Source organism: Loxodonta africana, chromosome 4 (assembly GCF_030014295.1).
Source record: "Loxodonta africana isolate mLoxAfr1 chromosome 4, mLoxAfr1.hap2, whole genome shotgun sequence".
NCBI lineage: Eukaryota > Metazoa > Chordata > Mammalia > Proboscidea > Elephantidae > Loxodonta > Loxodonta africana.
In genome coordinates, this window is record NC_087345.1 from 190,656,975 (window position 1) to 190,678,521 (window position 21,547).

Sequence of the window (21,547 nt, forward strand, 5' to 3'; positions counted from 1 at the left end):
AACGGGGCAGTCCTAAGCAAACCGGCTTTTGGGGGAGCAGAGCCTAAGACAGGCCTAACAGGAGAGTCCAGTATTTTCTCGCAAGAGGACATAACTGGCCGGAAGCCGGCGGGGCATCGGCGCACACCCAAACGCCTCCCTTCTTAGCAGAAGAGGAAACTGAGGCACGGCGAAGGCCTCGCTGGAGTCCGTTTCCCCGCCTTCCGCGCCGCGGCGGCCTCCCCAGGGCCCGCCCCCGCGCACGCCGGCTCCTTTGTCCCGGGCCGCGTCCTCCCTTCCTCCTTCTCGTCCCCGCCGCGGCGCGGCTGACGCGGCCCGGGAGGAATGCGTTTCCGGAGGGAAAGGGCGGGCGCGGCCGCCAGAGGAGAAGGATCGGCCTGGCCTGGCAGAGGAGGCGGTGCCGCGGGGGTCGTTTCCTGCCGGGAGGCGGCTCCGGCCCGCCGTGTCTCCTCCTCCCGCCCTGAGGAGGAGGAGCCGCCGCCCGCCGCCGCCCGAGACCCGGGAGGCCGCGCCAGGCTGCGGGAGGAGCAGAGCGGGACCGGGGAGCTGCAGGCCCGAGCCGAGCGCGCCCGGGGCCGGACGCCGCGCGGAGAAGGTAGGGCCTGGCGGGTGCGGGGCAGGGCGGGGCGGGGCGGGCGTCGCGGCCTCGGCGGCTCCTCTGGGTTCGGGACTCGGGTCAGCGGCCGCGCTCCAGGCCGGGACCTTTGTGCGGGGCGCTGGGGGCGGGCGCGGTGGGCCGGTGCGGGCCTCCCCGCGGGGCGCGCGCGGGCTTCTTGCTTTAGGCCGGAAGGGAAGCCCTGGCCGGCCGGCCGGCGCCGCCGCCTCGCGCTCGCCTCGCGGACCTTCCGTCCCCTCCCCCCGCCGTCCCCTTTCCTGGCCCTGCCCGGCCGCCCCCGTCCTCGGCCTGGGCGGCCCGGGTGCCGGCAGCCGGCCCCGCTGCGCTGCTTCCCCGTGGGAGGGTCGCGGGTCTGGACTCCGTCGCGTGCGGGGACCAGGGCCGCAGGTGGCCTTTCCAACACCTGCCGTGGGGCGGCCCTGGGCTTCCCGGTGGCCAATATGCTGGCGCCCGCGCCGCGCTCGGGGAGTGCCGGTGAGGCGGGATCGAGGCTCCTGGAGGGCTGGACGTTTGTCTCTCGGAGCCCGAGGACGTTGAACGATCCGACCGGACGGCAGTGCGTCTGGTTTTTGTTTTGTTTTTTAATGGTCTCTGTTTCCACCGCTGGCCGCTTTTCCTTTGAGCAGCGTTAAGCTTGGTAATGAGTATCAACGTGGAGGGGAATTGTTACAGCGTAGTGGACCCCTGGTGGCGCGGCGGCTTAGAGCTATGACTGCTTCCCAAAAGGTTTGCAGTTCGAATCCACCAGCCGCTCCTTGGAAACCTGTGGGGCAGCTCTGCTCTGTCCTGTAGGATCGCTGGGAGTCGGAATTGACTCTAGGGCAGTGGGTTCCCCCTTGGCAGGAGAGCCCTAGCCTTCAGTGCACGTGACGTGGGATGGATCGTGGGGTGGGCCCCCAACAAGAGTTGGCATTGCGGAGCCGTTAGGAAAAGAAGGCGCGGTACTGACTGGCACGCGTGGTTCCCATGAGGGTGTTTGTATACGCAGAGCTGGTGCCCGCCGACGGTCGCTGGTGCCCGCAGGGGGCTGCCTGGAAGCGCCCCCCCCACCCCGTGTCTCAGCTAGATTCGGTGCCGACCTGTGCCTCAGCCCGTGTCGTTACGTGTCATTCCTTATGCTCTGGATTACTTCCAAAGTAGGACGTATGAGCACCTCACTAGTTAATGCCTAAACAATATTTGTTTCAGCAAATTTCTGCTTTTGAGTCAGAACCTAGCACGAGTTTTTATGATTATCGGCTGCCATTTCCTTGTCTGTATTGTAGAAGCGAGAATACCTACAGTAATAATAAAAGTGATAATTGTTTTAATGATGGTGCCATGCTCAGCTCTAGGTGCTTTCTTTATATTGCTTTGTTTAATCTTGGAAACAATGCTATGAGGTAGAAACTCTTCTTATCCCCAGCTTACAAATGAAAAAGCTGAGGCACAGGGTACATAAATAATTTGCCTGTGGTCGGTCACCCAGCTTTTAAGTAAGTGGATGTAGCTCCAAAGCCCTTGTTTGAACCCCAAGTGATCTTTATGATTACAGTCCTTGTGCAAATCAAATATAATGTGTAAAACATCTGGCATAGAGTAGATACTTAATATTGACGCTTTTTCATCCCATCTTAGTATATTAGAATACTTTTTTTAAAAAAACGGTGAAATCTAGTTGACAACTTCATTAGTAAGGTTTCTTAGGGCCTGCATTCTACATACATATTTAAGTGGGTAGAATTACTGGGTTGTTAGTTATTTTCTTATTATTGTTTTGATAGTACACAAATAACAATTGCTAAAAGGAAACCCTGGTGACGTAGTGGTTAAGTGCTACAGCTGCTAACCAAAGGGTCTGCAGTTCAAATCCACCAGGCGCTCCTTGGAAACTCTGTTGGGCAGTTCTGCTCTGTCCCGTAGGGTCCCTATGAGTCAGAATCGACTCAACAGCACTGGGTTTGGTTTTGTTTTTTTTTAAATGAATTTTGATTGAGCATCGTTCTTTGCATATAGCGCCTATTATACATTGTATAATAGGTCACTTTTAGAAATGATTAAGGATTTTGGTTAGAAATTAGCTATCCTACATTTGTACACATCAAGCCCAGAACAAAGGACAGGTCTTAAGACTCCTACTCTATTGCTCATATTTTTAAATAATTTTAGTTCAACTAATTTTTTAATCAGTATGAAATGGATGAAAATGATAGAAAACAGATCAGATGTATTAGTATCTTGGTAACGAGCATTTGGGGAGAAAGCCATTTCACTCACCCAAAAATCCAGTATAAAATGGAAGATGTTATTAGAATACTAGTTAAAAATACAGGGGATGTGGTTAATTATTTACTTCTGTAAACAGAAAGCAAACTCCAAATTAAGTCATCTATGTTGACTTCACAGACTTAGAATTATAAGTATTTGTGATGTTGATTTTTTTTTTTAAACAGAATGTTAAGTTCTATAATAAGGTTATTTTCTAATCCCCTTAACATTTTGCACATGAAAAGTATGGAATTAACAATTTTCAAAATCACCCTATTATAGTAATTTTAACGATCAGTTGGCTTTCTTTGTAGTTTTCTGGCCAGTATGATTGAAATCTGCTCTAAAATTGCTATCACTGAGTGAGCATGTAGTTCTGCATTGGTGCTGATAAATTCCTAATGCCAGGAGCTACCCTGGGGACATCTGGTCACTTTATAATAATGAAAATTAATTAAACAGTTTAGCGTGAATGCTAGTTTTTGTAAGAATGCTTACCACCTAATGTAATATCTTTAGTTTGGCTTCTTGCCAAGTAAATTGTGGCCTACATCATGGAATCAGAGTAGACGACTATTCTACCCGATGTTTTTCTTTACAATTCTGTTAACTGGTTTGCTCTGTATAACTACTGCCGGAGTGATGAGATGAAACATATCTTGTAACTGATGAAAGTTTCAGAGAACTTTTGAGTTCTGAGAATTTACATTTCTAAATGTGTAACAAGCTAAATTTTATCTGAGAGAGGATTCTTATGGACTGTCTTTAATTTTAGAGGATTTCCCTACTCATCATGGAGAGTTAGAATCGACGAAGTTTGTGAGCAACTCTGGGCACGTCCTGGCACACTATTAACTCTTACTTGAATCAGCCTTGCTTCTGGGCACTAAGTGGCATCCTTCCAATTTGAAAAACGCAAAATGAAAACCCCTAAAATACTTAATATCAGCATATTTTAGAATGTGCTGTTCAGTTGAATGGAGCAGACTTTAAGATGATTAAACTCACTGCTTCTCATTATGATGAAATTTTTTTAAATGTTCGTTCAAAGGAAAAAAATTAAAATGACTTCTTAACTCAGCAGATGAGTGACAGATCTGCTTGTCTTTGATTTCTGGTGTTCATAGTGTAAGTATTTGAAACTTTTATTATGCTGCTCGGCTTTAAAGGGTGTACTGTGTATCTTTACCTTACACTCCCCTAGCCCCTACTTAGGGGCCATTTAAAAAGTATTTTTACTGATTTAGAAAAAGAAAGCAGAAGCTGCCTTTAAAATTTTGAATCTGGTTTTCTCTTAACTGCGTTTGTGTTTTCTTCCTATAGACAGATCAGAACCTCATGGTTAAGTAACCCCAGAAAGCTGAATATGGAAACCCTGGTGGCGTAGTGGTTAAGTGCTATGGCTGCTAACCAAAAGGTCAGCAGTTCAAATCCACCAGGTGCTTCTTGGAAACTCTATGGGGCGGTTCTGCTCTGTCCTGTAGGGCAGCTATGAGTTGGGATCCACTGGACAGCAATGGTTTTGTTTTGTTTTGTTTTTAAGCTGAATAACTCAACTTACCAAGGTCATTTTTAAATTCAGAGGCTATTGAATGTGATGTATGTAATATAAAAATGTTGTAATGGAATCCTAGAGGATTGTATTGTGCAAATACATAAATATCTCTTGTTTTATCAGCAGTGTCTGTTCTGATTTTGTGGGATACATTTTTTTTTCTCCCAGGGGTAGCAGTCATGAGGTTGGGAGGTTGGGAAGAGTAAGGTAGTCTTCTGGGTCCGGAAATGGTAGCAGTAACTGTAGTTGTAGAAAACCAAAAGAAAAGTACAGTGTGTACCTAGATTAAAGGAGCTGCAGTCCGTAAAACTAAGAATATTAGCAGCCCTTGAATATTTTAGTAGGTAGCTGAAAAAAATGTACTGTCTCTTTTTCAGGAACTGTATATTTCTCATCTTTTCAAAGATAGTTAATTGTAAGACTTTTACAGGGTTGTTTTAATTATAATATAATGTGGGATTTTAGAGTCGACTACTTTTAAGCTTTATTTTTGGTCTGTTGCTTTAGAATATAAAGCGCTGGTGGCATAGTGGTTAAGAGCTACGGCTGTTATCCAAAACGTTGGCAGTTCATATCCACCAAGCACTTAGAAACTCTATGGGGCAGTTCTCCTCTGTCCTATAGGGTCGCTGTGAGTTGGAATCAATTTGATGGCATTGGGTTTGGTTTGGTTTGATATTTGGCAATATTCTAAAGCATGTATATATAATTTCAATATGTAATTGTATGTGTGTGTGAAGAGAAACTTAAATACACATACATATGCATGCGAAAGCTGGACAATGAAAAAGGAAGTTGTGTGATACATTTGGTTGTATTACGGGCAAAGAATTTTGAACATACAGTGGATTGCCAGAAGAACAAACAAATCAGTCTTAGAAGAATTACAACCGGAACGATCCTTAGAAGCAAGGGCAGTGAGACTTTAGCCCACTTACTTTAGACCCAAAACCCAGTGCCTTCGAGTCGATTCCGACTCATAGCGACCCTATAAGACATGTCATAGGAAAGACCAATCACTAGAAAAGGACATAATGTCTGGTAAAGTACAGGGTTAGCAAAAAAAAAAAAAAAAAGGAACCCTCAATGAGATGGATTGACATAGTAGCCACAACAATGGACTCAAACATACCAACCAGCGTGAAGATGGTGGAGAGCTGAACAACAACATTTCATTCTGTTACTCGAAAGGTCGCCGTGAGTTAGCGCCAGCTTGGTGGCAACTGGAAGTAATAATGTATACGTATATATTTGTGTGTATATACGTTTACACACACACACATACACACATATGTATGTGTGTATAAGGTATATATAACACACATACACACAAATACACACACATTTATGGGACCAAACACACACACATACATATTTATGGGACCAATATCATTATACAAAGTCTTCAAAGCAGGTGGTCCCTGCATATCCCAGATATGTAAAGTGGTGCACTAGAGTGCAGGAAGAAAATCTTAGACTTTATATTATTTTTAATCTCATTTTTAAAGCTTAAAATTTTTACTTTGACACAACATCTTACTGTATTGCTGTAGAAGTATATGTATTTTAATTTATAAATAAACGTATATATATTTTGGGGAGATGTATGCTGAGTGATTGAAAAGCTTTGGAGATCCCTGGTATAGAGGATGATTTTGGTGGAGGTACAAGAACTACTGTATTTAGGGGGGAGAGTTGATAAGCCCTGGTGTCTGAAGTAAGAGAGATGAAGGATTCCAGCGTGACACAGGTTTTTGGGTTAGGCCCCTAGGTGGTGCCATTTACCAAGATAGGCAATATGGCCGCAGGGTTGGTGCTCCTTGGAATTGGAGGGAAAGGAAATGATGAATTCAGCTGCAGAGGTGTTTTTTTTTTTTTTTAAGGTGACAATGGGACATAAGATGTCTAGAGTGCAGTTGGGCACACAGATTGGGAGCGGGGGAAAAAACAAAGCCTGGTTTTCAGATTTAGATTCGGGCATTTTGAAGCTATGGGCTGTAGGTGAAGATAGAGAGAGTGTGAAAATGGGGCCAGGAAAAGAACTTGGGAAAGTGTCAGTCCAAGGGAGTGGATGGAGGAAGGGAAGTCTGAAAAAGCATTTCCTTTCGCCAGTTTCTTCTCTGAACTTCTAATTCCTTTGACATTTTCATGTTAATTTGCGATTCCATTTGACATTTTAATGGGTGACTTGTGGATTTTTCCCATGATTTGCATGTTTGAAGTAAGGACAGAAAAGACGAATCGTTCACCTCCCCCTGGGGTAATTTATCTTTAGGCGCATTACTAGAGCAGCAGTTTGGTACAATAAAGGCGTGTCCACCGGGAGGGGGAAGCAAGGGTTCAGTGAATGCCGCTGAGTATCTGTGTCACTTTCATCAGAATATTTCATCTTCTCATGCTTTGGTTTTTGCATATACACTATACAGTTTTTTCTAAGTTCCCTTCATTCTGACATTCTGTGAATTAAGAATAGCTCTTGCCTCATCGAAGCACTGTAGAGTACAGCTCTTCTCTTTCTCTTTCTTCCCTTGAAGAAGACTTGCCAATGCCGACCAGCCCAGTCTATCCCTGTCCTTTCTTTGTCGGGATGCAGCTCTGTTGTACATGAAGTTTTAGTCCATCAGTGTATGAGCAAGCGCTAACTGTTGTACATGAAGTTTTAGTCCATCAGTGTATGAGCAAGCGCTAGCTCCCTGAAAATGCTGTGCAGGGTGGGTAGGTCAGGAAGTTGACATGATTCCTGCTGCTGAGGGTATTCTAGTTGGGACAAGTTGTGTTCATTTCAGAGAACCATGTAACAAATACCTCGGAATATGTTGCATCATGTACTGTACCAGGTAATATACACTAATGGTTTTTGAGAAGAAGATCAGTGTCGGCTTAAGTGGTTTTGGAAGGCTTTGTGAAAGGAAAGGGACCTGAGCTCGAATGATAAGAGTAAAGATATGTATGACAGGTGGTTGACATATTTAAAGAACAGCATAGTAGAAGGCGAGGAGCCCTGGTGGCACACTGGTTAAGCACTCGGCTGCTAACTGAAAGGTTGGCAGTTTGAACCCACCAGCCGCTCCACAGGTGAAAGATGTGGCAGTCTGCTTCTGTGAAGATTTATAGCCTTGGAAACCCTGTGGAGGAGTCAGTTCTACTCTGTCCTTATAGGGTCTCTGTGAGTCAGAATCGACTCCATGGCAATGGGTATAGGTAGAAGGCAAAATGAGAATCTAGTCTAATTTAGCAAGTATCATGTGACTACTTTGTAACCAGTTAAGCACTATGCGTGAAGGGTATATAAAATCAAGGCTTGGTTTCATATCTTCAAACTCTAGTCTGGTCAGAGACAGACACAATTAATTCTAAACAGAAGTTTAAATAAAAGCAACACTGTTGTTGAGCATCACTGAAAGTTGGTCATATACTGTGCTAGGCACTATCAAGAATACCTCTTGGGACCACAAAGAAAGAAGTAGTTAATTCTGTGATTGTGGTTGGTGAAGAGATGGAGGACAAGGTAGAAAGTCTGAAAGGTAGGAGAATAAATGAGTATTCTATTTCATGGCCAACTACATCCGAAGGAGGGTAGTTTCAGTGGAGTGGTGAGGAAAGTACTTACGTGCACCATTTAATGGGTGTGTGTTGTTTGCTACCATAGAAGTCACATTTCAGTGTCTGAGTGTTTATTGAATGAATACTTAACCTTTCATACTTGTTTTGAAATTAGGAATGGTAATTTATTCTCTATCCTACATTCACTGTTTTATGGTTTATGAATGATTTATTTCATATTATGATTTTACTGCTTTTCAAAGAGGAGGGAGGGAGTCAGATTATTGGAGGAAGAGGCTGGCACATTCAGTGTTTTTGTGTTTGGAAAACAACAAAAACACAGTAAGGGATGAGATTCATGCTTATTAAAGAAGCATGGAGTAAAAAAGATTGAGAAATACTTATGAAATAGCCCCTTGGAATATTATTTAGAAGCCTCTGACCAATGAATGAGTTGAAACAAGAAGAAAATTCCATAGTCAAGTAAACTGCAAGCTGTGGAGCGCTGTAAACATGTTTGTTGCTAAGTGCTTTCACATTCTTCGCCATGTTTTATCCTCCCAACAATTCCCAGCTTACTGTTGATAAAATGAAAGATTAAGTGATTTCCCCCTCTATTTAGTTTGGTTTGAAACATTTATTATGTATTTTAAAACACCCAGCAGTATGCTTTTTCCACTGCACTACTGGGCAGTGAGGAGATAGCACAAAAGATATTCCACAGTCAAGATGTATTACAGCTCGGTTGGGTAGAAATTTTGGAGTTATCTTTCTAAAAAGTGGATAAAATTATGCAGTATGGAAACGTAACTCACAGTTCACTTTAATTGGAATTAGAACAAACCTTGCTTTTCATAGTGTTTGTTGACGCCATTAATCAGAATGATTAACTTGCTACCTCCATTCACAATTACCTTTGTAAACTTTCCGAAAAGTTAGCTTTCTCAAACAAAATGGTTGCTAACGCATTCTTCTCGTCCTCTCAGAGGGAAAGACAAAATCTACAAACACAGCAAGTGTGGAGAAGGAACAGCTCACTAGGCTGGTTTGAAAAATCGATTGCTAGGTAATGTGTTAAAGTTTGAGTGGAATGAGGCGAGAGGAGCTGGGAAGAATTAAGTTCAGGCAGTGCTTCGTTTTGGATCAGCCTGTCATCTTAATGGCTTAAAGCTTTGTTGAAAGGATTTGTTTTGCTTTTATTGTAAACCCTTCTGTGGTCTTTGAGTTTATTTTCTGCCTGCCTGTCTGGCTTTTTTAATGACCTTTTTTTTTTATTCTCATGTAAGCTATCTTTTCTTGCAGGAGTGGGGGATAATGCCACTTACCTGTTTATTGAGTTACCATTGACCAGCACCATTATCACCTTTCTGATTGCCTTGAATTATTATTCTGAGTTGTGTGATTTTTTTTCAAGCCTCTACTTCCTGTCATGTTGATTTTGTTCCTTGTGCTTATTTGTTCTGTAAAGACTTCTGTCTTAAATTTCTTTTCCTTATCTCTGTATGCATTTCTTGTAGTTTTGCAATCTTTCTGTTCTTGATCACTATAAGAAGATTTATTTGATTTTTTCTAAATTGCTTAATGAGTGTAATGAATTCATCTCAGTTTTCTCCTATTTCCAGAGAAGATTCTTCACTTTTTGTCCTATGGTTTTTCCTAGTTGAGTTCCATACCCTTATCTCCATTACCCCTTCATACTTATCTTTGGGGTTTTTATTTGTTCACAAGCAGTATGTCTATCCTTTATCTTTCCCTTGCAGGGTGTTGGTGATGGTTATTCTCATCAGAGTAGTCACTGGTGGTGAATTTTAGCTCTAATCTGTTATTCTGTAGTTTTCCTTCAAGTATTTAGCCCATCGTGAGCTGTTCTCAGGTTTTAAATTATGTCACTATTTCATTATAAGCCTATATATTATAGCTTTGGAGCAGCTAAGACTTTATTTTTAGGTCTAGATAAACCAACACATTGCCATGAAGTCGATTCTGACTCATGGTGACCCTTTAGGACAGAGTAGAACTCCCATAGGGTTTCTAAGGCTGTAAATCTTTATGGAAGCAGAATGCTGTGTCTTTCTCTTGCGGAGCAGCTGGTGGGTTCAAACCGCCAACCTTTCATTTAGCAGCTGAGCACTGTAGCTACTGTGCCACCAGAACTACCTTGGAGCGAAATAACCCTAGGCTGATATTATAGTTATCGGGTATGAGAAGGATCCAAACCAAAAAAAAGAAACCAATTGCCTTTGAGTCTATTCAGATTTATGGTGACCCCATGTGTGCAGAGTAGTGTGCTCATAGAATTTTCAAGGCTGTGACCCTCTGAAGCAGATTGCCAGGCCAGCTTCTGAGGTACCTCTGGGTGGGTTTGAACTGCCAGCCTTCCAGATGGTAGTCAAGTACTTAACTGTTTTGCGCCACGCAGGGACTCCATGAATGGAATCAGTGCTCCACAAGAAGACTTTTTCTTTGTGGGTGGGAGTAGTGAATTTTAAGAGGGCTTCTAGTTCAGACTACTGTCCTATTTATCCATCCAAACCAAAAACCAAACTGGTTGTTGTCAAGTTGATTCTGACTCTTAGTGACCCTGTAGGACAGAGTAGAGCTGCTCCATAGGGTTTCCAGGGAGCACCTGCTGGATTTGAACTGCTAACCTTTGGTTAACAGCCAACACCACCAGGGTTTCCCATTTATCCACAGTGGAGAAAAAGACTTCAAATGGGGTGTTATTTGCATCTTTGCCCAGGAATGCTTAGTCTCTTCCCCTAATCCTCTCTCTATATTTTTTCTCTATCCTTTTTGCTAAATTTTTGTTAATCATAATAATTCTAGCTTATAAGCTGCTTGTTATTTGGACCACAGACACCTCTGTAGTCACCACCACATTTCTTTCTGCCAGACTGAGGGAAAAAATGAAGAGTTTTAATTGTTCCGTCTGTAGGGGAAAGTGCTCTCGTCCAGGGTCGAAATTGTCTCTGAGACTCACCTTCGGATTTAAGGTAGAAAGGTCAGTAGGATTCCTCTTAGTTACTTTCATTCAGGCTCTTCCCATTTTCCTACTCTATGTGGAGAGCTCACAACCCATCTGTCAGTTTGTCTGTACTGTAGTGGCTTGCATATTGCTGTGATGCTGGAAGCCGTGCCACCAGTATTGTAGATACCAGCAGGGTCCTCCATGGTGGATTGGTTTCAGGGGAGCTTCCAGACTACGACAAACTAGAAACAAAGACCTGGAGATCTGTTTTTGAAAATTGGCCAATGAAAACAGTGTGGATCACAGCCGGACATTGTCCCACTTGCTTGCTTTGGACACCGCATCAGGAGGGATCAGTCGCTAGAGAGGACATCGTGTTTGGTGGGGTAGGGGCCGGCGAGAGTGTGAGATGGGTTGGCACAGTAGCCGTCATGATGGACATGAACAGGCTGGTGATCGTGCCAGTGGCGCGGGATCAGGCAATGTCTTCTTCTGTTATACGGAAGTCCTCTGTGAGTTGGAAGTTAGCTGATAATATGGGGAGAAGTGAGGAACCCCGTGTTAATTCCTCGAGTCCCGCAGTTTGGCTGTGTGTTCTTTTTCTGGGCTAAGTGGACTTTTAAAACATTTACCTCTGTCATTGGCCTATTTATTTTCCCTTTTAAAAGCAGATACAGAAAAAGATGGTGGAAGGGACTTGGGATGAATCAACTTTATTATAGTTTTAGGAAAGATTTATAATATACTTCAGTATAGATATCAGAATCTTTTCCACCATCAAAGTAAAAAGATTTAAACTGTTATAACACAGAAAAGGAAGTATATTTTGTTTTCTGGAAGGAAGTATTTGAATGGTGAGAACTTTTTATCTTTCTTATTAGAAACTTATTTATTAAGATTATATTGTGATTGAAACTTTGGGCTTTGGAGTCAGGCATGCTTTCATATCCCAGCTCTGTCACTTAGATGTCTGGGACATGGTTGGTATGCAATAAATATTTGTTGACTTGAATTTAATTAATAGTGTTAATGGAAATGTGCCTCTTTGCAAAGATTTCATAGAAATATTTTTTTTGTGTGGATTATTTCTTTTGGTATCAGTGGTTTTTGGAGACTTAAAAAATCTGAACTCACAACTCACTGCATTGCTTTTAAAAAGTGATTTTTCTCTAAAGTATAATTGCTTAATTACTACCAATTTCTACATGTATAGGGTTGCTGTAAGTAGAAATGGACTGGGCAGCACACAACAACAAAATTTCTAAAGATTTCATTTATAAATGTGAAAGGAAATGTCAAAGGAGTTACTTGTAGCATTGTTAAAACATTATTAAATAATGAATGTGTGTGTAAAGGTTTGACAGAACATAAACCACATTTAACCTTGATGAATAAAGCTCAGTTTTTGACAGTGACAATAACTGCACATATTTGGGATTATTAACCACTAAAATGAGATCGTTTGGGGGAAGTTTTTAAGGGAATGAAATTATGACCCCTGAGTTAAACTTGAATATGGTAAAAAAAAAAAAAAAAAAGACCTGATGGTGAAGTGCTTTCGTAGGAACAAGAGACAAAACCTACGTCTATACTCATGAAATACGACATTAAAACAACTTGTGTTGGCCTCCATTCAGTCTGAAGAACTAAGAAGTAAACCCACGTAGCGTTAGAAGACCTTTCCATTTCTGTGCTCTGAGTCAGTTCTAACGCTAGAGGAATGCTCTTTCTTTTAAAATAGTGATTAAGTAGACCTTCAAAACATTTTAGTAAAGTGCAAGGTTAAGTCACACCCTCAGGATTCAGATTGTCTGGTTTCAGTTCCACCTTTGTGACTTTGGAGAAGTCATTTAACCTCCCTTTAGATTCCTCATCTGTGAAACAGAGATAACTTTATTTGCAGCCCTCATGAGTTATGTGGAAAGTTAAGTACCTAGAGTAACACCTGACAGACAGTTAGCTGTTATTATTTTTGTCAGTGTTGCCATTATTATAGTGATTAGAAGGTGTTGAAATAAAAGTCTAATTTTTTTAAGTTGTAAAAGAATTGATGGCTTCAAGTTATGGTGTTGGTGGAGAATATTGACTATACCATGGACTGCAGGAAGAATGAACAAATCTGTCTTGGAAGAAGTGCAGCCGGAATGCTCCTTAGAAGCTAGGGTGATGAGACTTTGTCTCACTTACTTTGGACGTGTTATCAGAAGGGACCAGTCTCTGGAAAAGGACATCATGCTTGGTCAAGTAGAAGGTCAGTGAAAAAGTGGAAGACCCTCAGCGTGGTAGATTGACACAGTGGCTGCAGTGATGGACTCAGGCATGACAACGATTGTGAGGATGGTGCAGGAGCAGGCAGCGTTTCGTTCTGTTGTACAGAGGCATGCTGTGAGTTGGAACTGACTGAAGAGCACCTAACAACAACAAGTGAGAGTAACTATTTGTCACAGATTATCTTAAAATAATCTTAACAGACGGTACTGTTCTTGTCTGTGCCTGGCCGGTTCCTGGAATAAGATGTCTGGTCCTTTAAAATAACAAATCCTCCCTTTTTTTTTCTTTTTTAAGCAGTCCTCAGTGGGCAGCAGTCCCTGAATGAAATTAATCTAGTAATTTTATTTGAGTAGTATAACAAGCCTGATTCAAGTCTGTGTAATACTGAGGTGTCTTTCTTTTAGCCTCTCTTAGGTTTGCTTCCTCATAACAGAAGTCTCAGGTCCTTTTTCCTTGTTTCTATTTGACTTTGTTATCCTGATCTTTTTTTTTTTTTTTTAAAGGTAGTTTGTGATATTAACGTTTATAAATATCTGTTTTGTCTAACATGATGGTACAAAAAGCACTGTAAGGTTTTACTGCTGGTATTTTACAAACAAGTTGTTAGGAATCTAATTGTTAGAAAGCACGTATAGTGTAGCTCTGTTGAGACGGTAATCTAAAAACAGTATAAGGCAGCCTTGATATTGAGGATGTCAAGTTCTGAGTACTTTTCTGAATGACTGCATTCATCTACATTAATCTGGTTTTTGCAGTTGCGTTATTCCTAACCCTTACCTTTATCTTTGCTTCCATATCTCATGCCTCCCCTAACGTGGATCCACCCAAAGTCTGGTTATTATTATGACAACAAAAAGCAAAACCCGTAAGCGTAGTTACCTCTTCATTTAATCAGTTCTTATTGAGCTCCAACTGTAGTGTTAATAATGATAATGATAACAACAGGCAACACTCAGGTAGTGCTTTCAGTGTGTGAGACGTTCTAAATGCTTTATGCACATCAATTTATTTAAACTTCACAAAACCTCAGAAGGTAAGTACACAAAGCCACAAAAGCTCTATAAGGTAAATACTACTGTCTCCATTTTACAGATGAGTAAACTGAGACTCAGATTAGATAACTTGTCAGTGTCACCCACCTAGTTAGTGGTTGAGTGGGGATTTGAATTCAGGCATTCTGGCCCCACAGTCCGTGCTCTTAATTCTGTGCTGTGCATTGGTGTACAGTGGTGGGCGCAACAGATTTCCTGCCCTTGTGAAGCTTACTGTGTCAGAATATTTCCAGTTATCTTTATCATTAGTTTCTTCATTTATTAAACGCTACGACACTGTGCTTGATACAGAGCATACAAAGAAGTTACTTCAAGGAGATGACAGTTAAAAAGCAAGTTAGCCACATATGTCTAAGTAGATAGGCAAGAGCTAAAAAAAAAAAAAAAAGTCTAAGTAGATAGGCAAGAGCTACTGTGTCTTAAATGCCAAATCTTTTAAATAAGGTTAATTATATTCACTTTAATATATATATTTGTGTCTGTATGTGTAGTGTAGTCTTTCTTCCCCAAATCTGACCATAATTAGGGGCCTCGAGAGTTCATGCAGATGAGGCTTCTCACCCTGGTCCAGCAGTTTATTCCAGTCGCCCGTGATCACGGGTCCCAGAAACCTCTCCTGTCCTCCTCACATTTTCTTGGCCTGCCCTCTGATTCCAGTCACCACTGATGAGACATTTCTCTGACTTACTCCAGCTGACTGCATCTTGTCTCAAGTGCCTCAGTCTTTTGCTTTCTTTCCTGGGGCTTTTCCAATAAGCCCTCCAATCTGTCCATGGTGTGAGAAGCTGACAGTAGTCTTCTGGGCAAATAAATGTACTGTAGACCTCAAAAGTGTGGGCGTGGTTAATGTCCCTTGGGCAGCCTTTGCCTGTGAAGGACTGGAGTTGATGAATATACTTCTCCTTGGACACGTACTTCTACCCACGGACATATTTCCTGCACACTCAAAGTCCCTAGCAAGATAAGTCCCCAGGCACCTGCTATAGTGAATAAGTATCCTTGTGTTTTCGTCTTCTCTTTGTGGTCCAGTCTCTTTAGTCCCTCTCTTTGCCTGGGGTCGTCTTCCAAATAAGCTGCCTGCACACAAGTCCTCGTCTGAGGTTCTGCTTTGGGAAAGAACCCAGACTAAAACAACAACCTATTGCCGTATCCTCGCCTGGACCTTTTTTTCATCCAGGACTGCATGTCTCTGAAATTCTAAACTCTAGAAGGTCTTAGTCTCCAACTCCTTTCACTCTTTTGTTTACAGCATCTCCTCTTCTCTCACCTGCCCATCGTGACCACTAGTCCTTTGAAATTTCCTCTTTTTGGTTACTTTTTTTAGCACCATGTCTTTGCCCTCCCTTTCTTCCTCCTGCACCTGCCCTGCAAAGCAGTAGATTCCTGCCCTGATTTCAAAGTGGAGCCTGAGGCACTCTCAACTATTGGAGCATTTCTGCAAGATTTTTCTTTTTTAATTTGCGCCTTCATGTTGATGATGAAATGTAAAGAAACGTGTATTATCTGGTTGTTGGTCACATACGCGAGTAGTTAGAGTTTTAACGCCTGTGTTTGTACCTAATTTGTAATTTAATTTTGGTTTTTTGATCTTCAAGAGCCATGAGCACAAGGCATTTTATGTCTAGCCTTAAGTTGGCTTTGTATATGCTTAATATAATTTGAAATTATCACTAGATAAGTTATCTACAGTAACTTCTGTCTTAAAGAGCATTTGCACATTAATTCTGAAAACTTCTTTGGAGTTCTGAATAATGTAAGAGAAAACATAATTTAATATAGTTCAGCAAAAACTTTTGAACATCTTCTTTGTGTCAAGAACTTCTAGGTACTGTAGCCAGGTTTGTCCTCTTGGAGCCTAGAACCCATCAGGGAAGATAATAAACATAGTTACAAGTGAGGTGAGTGTTACAGCAGTGCCTCTGTTAAGGATCCAGTACCTGCCTGGGGGTCGTCATTGTTCTATAATCCTGTCGCATCTCACGCGTGGACTCTAAGGTTTTTGCAGACGCCCCCGCCTTAGGGAAAAGATGCTCACCTCCTATTCAGGCTGCACACTCCCTTTTACTCTGAATGCCAATTCCCTGTTTGCTCTGAGGAGGCCTGGCTTTATCAGTTACATTCTGTCTTCCCTGTGTCTTTACCTCTTCAAGTCTGTCCTTAGCTCTCTTGCCTTCTCTTACAAAATGTTCTTTTCCTCACAACCTCATCCATTTTCATAAATTCATTACCACCTATGTAATGAAAACCTCCCTGCGTGTCTGTAATTCTAACCGTGGCCTGTCCCTTGAGATCCAGACCCATAGGTCTTAACTTCCCAGTAGGTATCTTCCCTAGATATCACACAGACATTTTATACTCGACATTTCTAAAATGAAACTCATCACTCTCCTCCCTGTGTGTTCCCTATTTGACAGTGATGGTTGGTCTAGGTTCCTTTCTTTCTCTCACCCTCCCTATCCAAAGCGACCATCAGATCCCACATTCCTTGTTGGTTGCTGTTGAGTCAGCTCTGACTCACGGTGACTGTGTACATCAGAACAAAACACTGCCTGGGCCTGTGTCATCGTCACGGTCTTTGGTATGTTTGATTCCATTATGGTGGCTGCTGGGCCTATCTCATTGGAGGTTTCCTTCATTTTTTTTGGCCCTCCGCTTCATCACAAATGCCATCCTTTTCCTAGCAATTGGTTTTTCCTGATGACGTGTCCAAAGCCAAAATCTTGCCAACCTCGCTTCTAAGGAACATTCTGGTTGTATTTCTTCTAAGACTGATTTGTTTGTTCTTTTGGCATTCCACGGTATGTTCCGTATTCTTGACCAACACTACAACTCAAACAGATTTTTCTTCTCTGTTTTCATTGTCGACACCCACATGCATTTAAGGCGATTGAAAAGCCCACGGCTTGGGTTAGCTGTAGATCAGTCATCACAGTGACGTCTTTGCTTTTTAATACTTTAAAGAAATTTTTTGCAGCAGATTTGCCCAATGCAATATGTCATTTCATTTCTTGACTTTTACCTCCATGGATGTTGACTGTTGATCCAAGTAGCATGAAATCATGACAACTTCAGTTTCTTCTCCGTTGATCATGATGCTCTTTATTGGTCCCCTCATGAGAATTTTTCATTTTCTTCACGTTCAGTACTGAAGGCTGTATGTAGTCTTTGATCCTCATCAGTAAGTGCTTCAAGTCGTCTTCATTTTTGGCAGGCGTAGTTTTGTCATCCGCATATCGCAGATTGTTAACGAGTCTTCCTCCAACCCTGATAACTGTACCGTTTTTCATATAGTTTGGCTTTGTGGATTCTTTGTCTAGAGCACAGAATAAGTATGATGAAAGGATACATGTCTGCCGCATACCTTTTCTAATTTTGAACCACACAGTATCCCCTTGTTCTGTTTGACTGCTTCTTGATCCATGTACAAATTTTGCATGAGCACAAGTGTTCTGAAATTCCTATTCTTTCAATGTTATCCATAATTTGTTATGATCCACACAGTTGAATGTCATCATGTAGTCAATAAAACACAGTTAAACATCTTTCTCATATTCTCTGCTTTCGGCCAAGATCCATTGAACATCGGCAGTGATATCTCTCTTTTCATGTCCTCTTCTGAATCTGGCTTGAACTTTTGCCAGTTGCCTGTCAGTGTACAGCTACAGTTGTTTATGAATTATCGTCAGCCAAATTTTCTAGCGTGTGCTGTTAATAATATTGTCTAATAATTTCTGCATTTCGTTTGATTGCCTTTCTTTGAATCTCTTCCAGTCCGTAGGCCAGGGTAGGTGTCTTTCAGATTTCTTGACATAGACAACTAAGCACCTCCAGTGTTGCATTTGTTTGTTGAAGCATCTCAACTGGTATTCCGTCAATTCCTGGAGCTTTGTTTTTTGCTCTTGCCGTCAGTGCAGCTTAAACTTCTTCCTTCAGGACCGGTGGTTCTTGATCATATGCTACCTCCTGAAATGGTTGAATATGTACCATTTCTTTTTGGTACAGTGACTCTGTGTTCCTTCCATCTTCTTTTGGTGCTTCCTGCATCGTTCAGTTTATACCTGTAGACTCCCTCAGTATTGCAACTCGAGCCTTGGATTTTCTCTTCAATTTTTTCAACTTGAAAAATGCCGATTTCGTTCTTGCCTTTTGGTTGTCCAACCAAGCCTTTACATATTTTGTCATAGTATTTTAATTTGTAAATTATTGTAACCCACATTTCTGTCTCTTAAATACTTGTCTTCTTGTCCATTGCCAGTATGTGAATTCCGGTGCTTGTCACCTCTTACTTGAACCTTTGCAGTAAGTTCTGTACCTGTTCCCTTCCTCTACACCAGTAGGTATTCTGCCCTGTATATGCATTCATGTGATTACCCTGCCTGAAGTTTTTCAAAGTCTTAACTCTTCAGCATGGATGGCATTTAAGGCTCTCTGTAACCTAACCCCTCTCCCTGCTAATCTCAGTTCTTGTGATTTTCAATTCAAGTACTTTTAAGATTCTTTAGTCTTTTAGTATTCTAAAATACTCTGTTATGCTAGAAAATTATCAGGGTGAAATACTCCTATTTACAATCCCACCAATCAGGTATAACTACAAATAATATTAAAAAATTTTTTTTTTCTACTCTTTTTCTTCTGCAAAAAAAGAAGGCAAGAGAGAGAATTCCGATTTGGGGTGGCAGCACCCAGACATACCTGTTTAGGAATAAGATTAGAAAGAAGTTCCTATAGTTCTTCTCAGGATTCCTTGGCTTTGAATATGCACACCTTTTGCCTGGAGTAGCTTCTCACCACTTGGCTTCCTGCCAGGCGTGTCCTACTTCTCTTCGCTTCTAGTTGAAACACCACCATTTCCATCAAGCCTTTGAAGACTCCCAAGCAGGTTTAGGTGTCCTCAGTGCACTTTGTCCATACCTTCATCTCGGAAGCTGTCACATCCTATTGTAATTACTTGTATGTTTGTCTTTGAACTGAACTGAAAGTTCTTGAAGCAGGGATCTTTGTGTTTCCAGATCTGGCACAAAACCTGACAAAGTAGACTGAGGAAGAACTTCCAGAGAGATGGGGGGCCGGGGAGGGAGGGACGGGTAGAACCTAAGGGAATAGAGTATGTGAAGAAAGAATGATGAATAGTATTAAATGTCTTGTGTAAATCCTGTGGGTGGATGTATTCCAAGTATATTGTAGGCAGTCAAGAAACTTTTGAAGAAGTGAATAAATGCAGAGCTTGAGATAAAGCCTGGAAAATGTTCATTTGCAAGAGCAGGTTCACATGCATGGTAGAGATTGGACACCAATTATAGATGGTGAAGGAGTGAGTAGGAGGTTAGGAAGTGGAGACAACCAATGTAGGCAACTATTTCCAGACCTTTGGTTATAAAGAGGAGAGGAAAGATAGGACTAGGACAATAGCAGGAAAGGCGTCTCTCCCTCTTGCCCCTCAAGATGAGCTGTTGTTGAGAAGTGCCATTTGTGGGAACTCCTTAGGGCATAGTTTCTCAGCGTAGGAACTGCCGGGAGTGCTAGAAGTGCAGGACTCCAGGCCGCACCTGCAGGGATTGTGATTTTTTAGGTCTGAGGTGGGCTTTCTTCCCGGGTAAATCTGATGTAGTTATTCCTCAGACCACACTTCCAGAAATGCCTCCTTAGGCGCTTTCGAAATAAGGAGGCTGTTACCGCCTGCTTCTTCTTCCACTTCCTCACGCAGGTGCAGGAGGAATATTCAGTATCTTCGCAGATTACCAGGATCCGTTAGGGGAGGCTGTTTTGTCGTCTTAGTCATTTCTTTTTTACCATCCGGCTGTCTGCTGCTTGCTTCCCTCATGGCCACTTCTGTGGTGTCCTCCAAGCCTCATTGTCCCATGGTTCTTCTTTGTTCCTAATTACCATCTTCTGTGGCTTCTCCATTTCCCTGAGAGAAAGTCCGGCCTTTTATAGACAACACCAGCCAATGACAATGCCTCTCTGTTTCTGGCCAGTGAGCTGACCAAAGTAGAGAGTTGAACTCTTAAGCTGTTCCCAGCTGTTTTCCTTGTTACTCTCAGCTGTTCTTCACCACGAAGGCCTTTTCTTGCTGCTTCCGGGTTTGGAGCTCTTCCAGAGGCATGAGCATTTCACAGAGCCCATCTTCAACTTGCCAAAGCTTATAGAAGGAAAAGGGCAATGGCATTTAAAGGAACGTTTTAAAGCTAGATAGCTTCAGAGTATTTGAAAACTTTATTTTAGTGGTAATTCTCTAAATTGTATGACATTGTGAAGGGTTTTTTAAGGCAGGTTAGTTTCATTAAAGTAGCCTGAATAGTATCCTAAAGAAGCATGCATCAGCCCATACATGGAGCAGATGTTTGTTCTGTTCACTTTGTGTGGAAGCTGTTCAGATGCTGCATTCATCACGGTGATGCCTTTCCTCAGCGTTCCATGTCTTTTTAGTCCTTTCAGTCAGAGCTTTGGAATTGAAAACATCTGAATTGCCTAGAATTATAGTCCACATGGATTTATTGCACCTTAAACCTTTTAGGCAGGCCTTAAAAGGTTAATAGCTAGGTATTTCTCACTTTTGTGACACTCAGCTTTTGTTGGTCTCTTGGATGGAGTCACCACTGAAATGTAGCAAAATTGTCAGCTTGTGGCTTAACAGGACTGGCTGATCTGCTCAGGATTGCAAAGTGGATGACTATGCGAGTCATTCTTGTGCCCTGGAAACCAGCATTTAACAGAGGAAAGCAAGTACCCCAGGGGTGCCCTGAAGCACAACTTAAAGGACTGTGGCTGTGGAACTAGCATCCTGGTATTTGTGCCCCTGAGACGGAGGCCTTTAAAAGAAATACTCACTTTTTAAATTAAGGTGGAATTCAGTTAACTTCTTCTTGCTAAGGGAAGTTTACCAAGAAAAAAAGAGTACCACACAGGCCATAATTGTTTACATTGAGAAAGCAAAGAGAAGAAAAAAAGAAAATTAAAAACAAGAAAAACACTTTGCGTATACATTTTATGTATATAGGAAACTCTGGTGGCACAGTGGTTAAGAGTTTGGCTGCTAACCAGAACGTCCACAGTTTGAATCAACTATCCACTCCTTGGACACTATATGGGGCAGCTCTACTCTGTCCTATAGGGTTGCTGTGAGTTAGTATTGACTGGATGGCAGTGGGTTTGGTTTTTTTTTTTTTTGTTTTATAATTCTTTGTCATTCTCAGGTCTCCGTGGTTGCAGTATATGTTTGTATACTTTTGTTTTTACATAGCTGTCATCATAATGTGTACTTTACATCCAGAATTATTATTTTAATGATGCTGCGT

The 21,547-nt window shown here is 42.0% G+C and overlaps 1 protein-coding gene across 1 annotated transcript in view; it reads left to right on the top strand.

Moving 5' to 3' along the window:
• Nucleotides 1-488: 488 nt before the first annotated feature.
• Nucleotides 489-21,547, top strand: part of ITGB1 (integrin subunit beta 1) — a 56,039-nt gene continuing 34,980 nt past the window's right edge. Inside the window, exon 1 of the mRNA XM_064285107.1 lies at nucleotides 489-595. The gene's annotated coding sequence lies outside the window, so the exon portion shown is untranslated. The remainder of the gene's footprint in view (nucleotides 596-21,547) is intronic.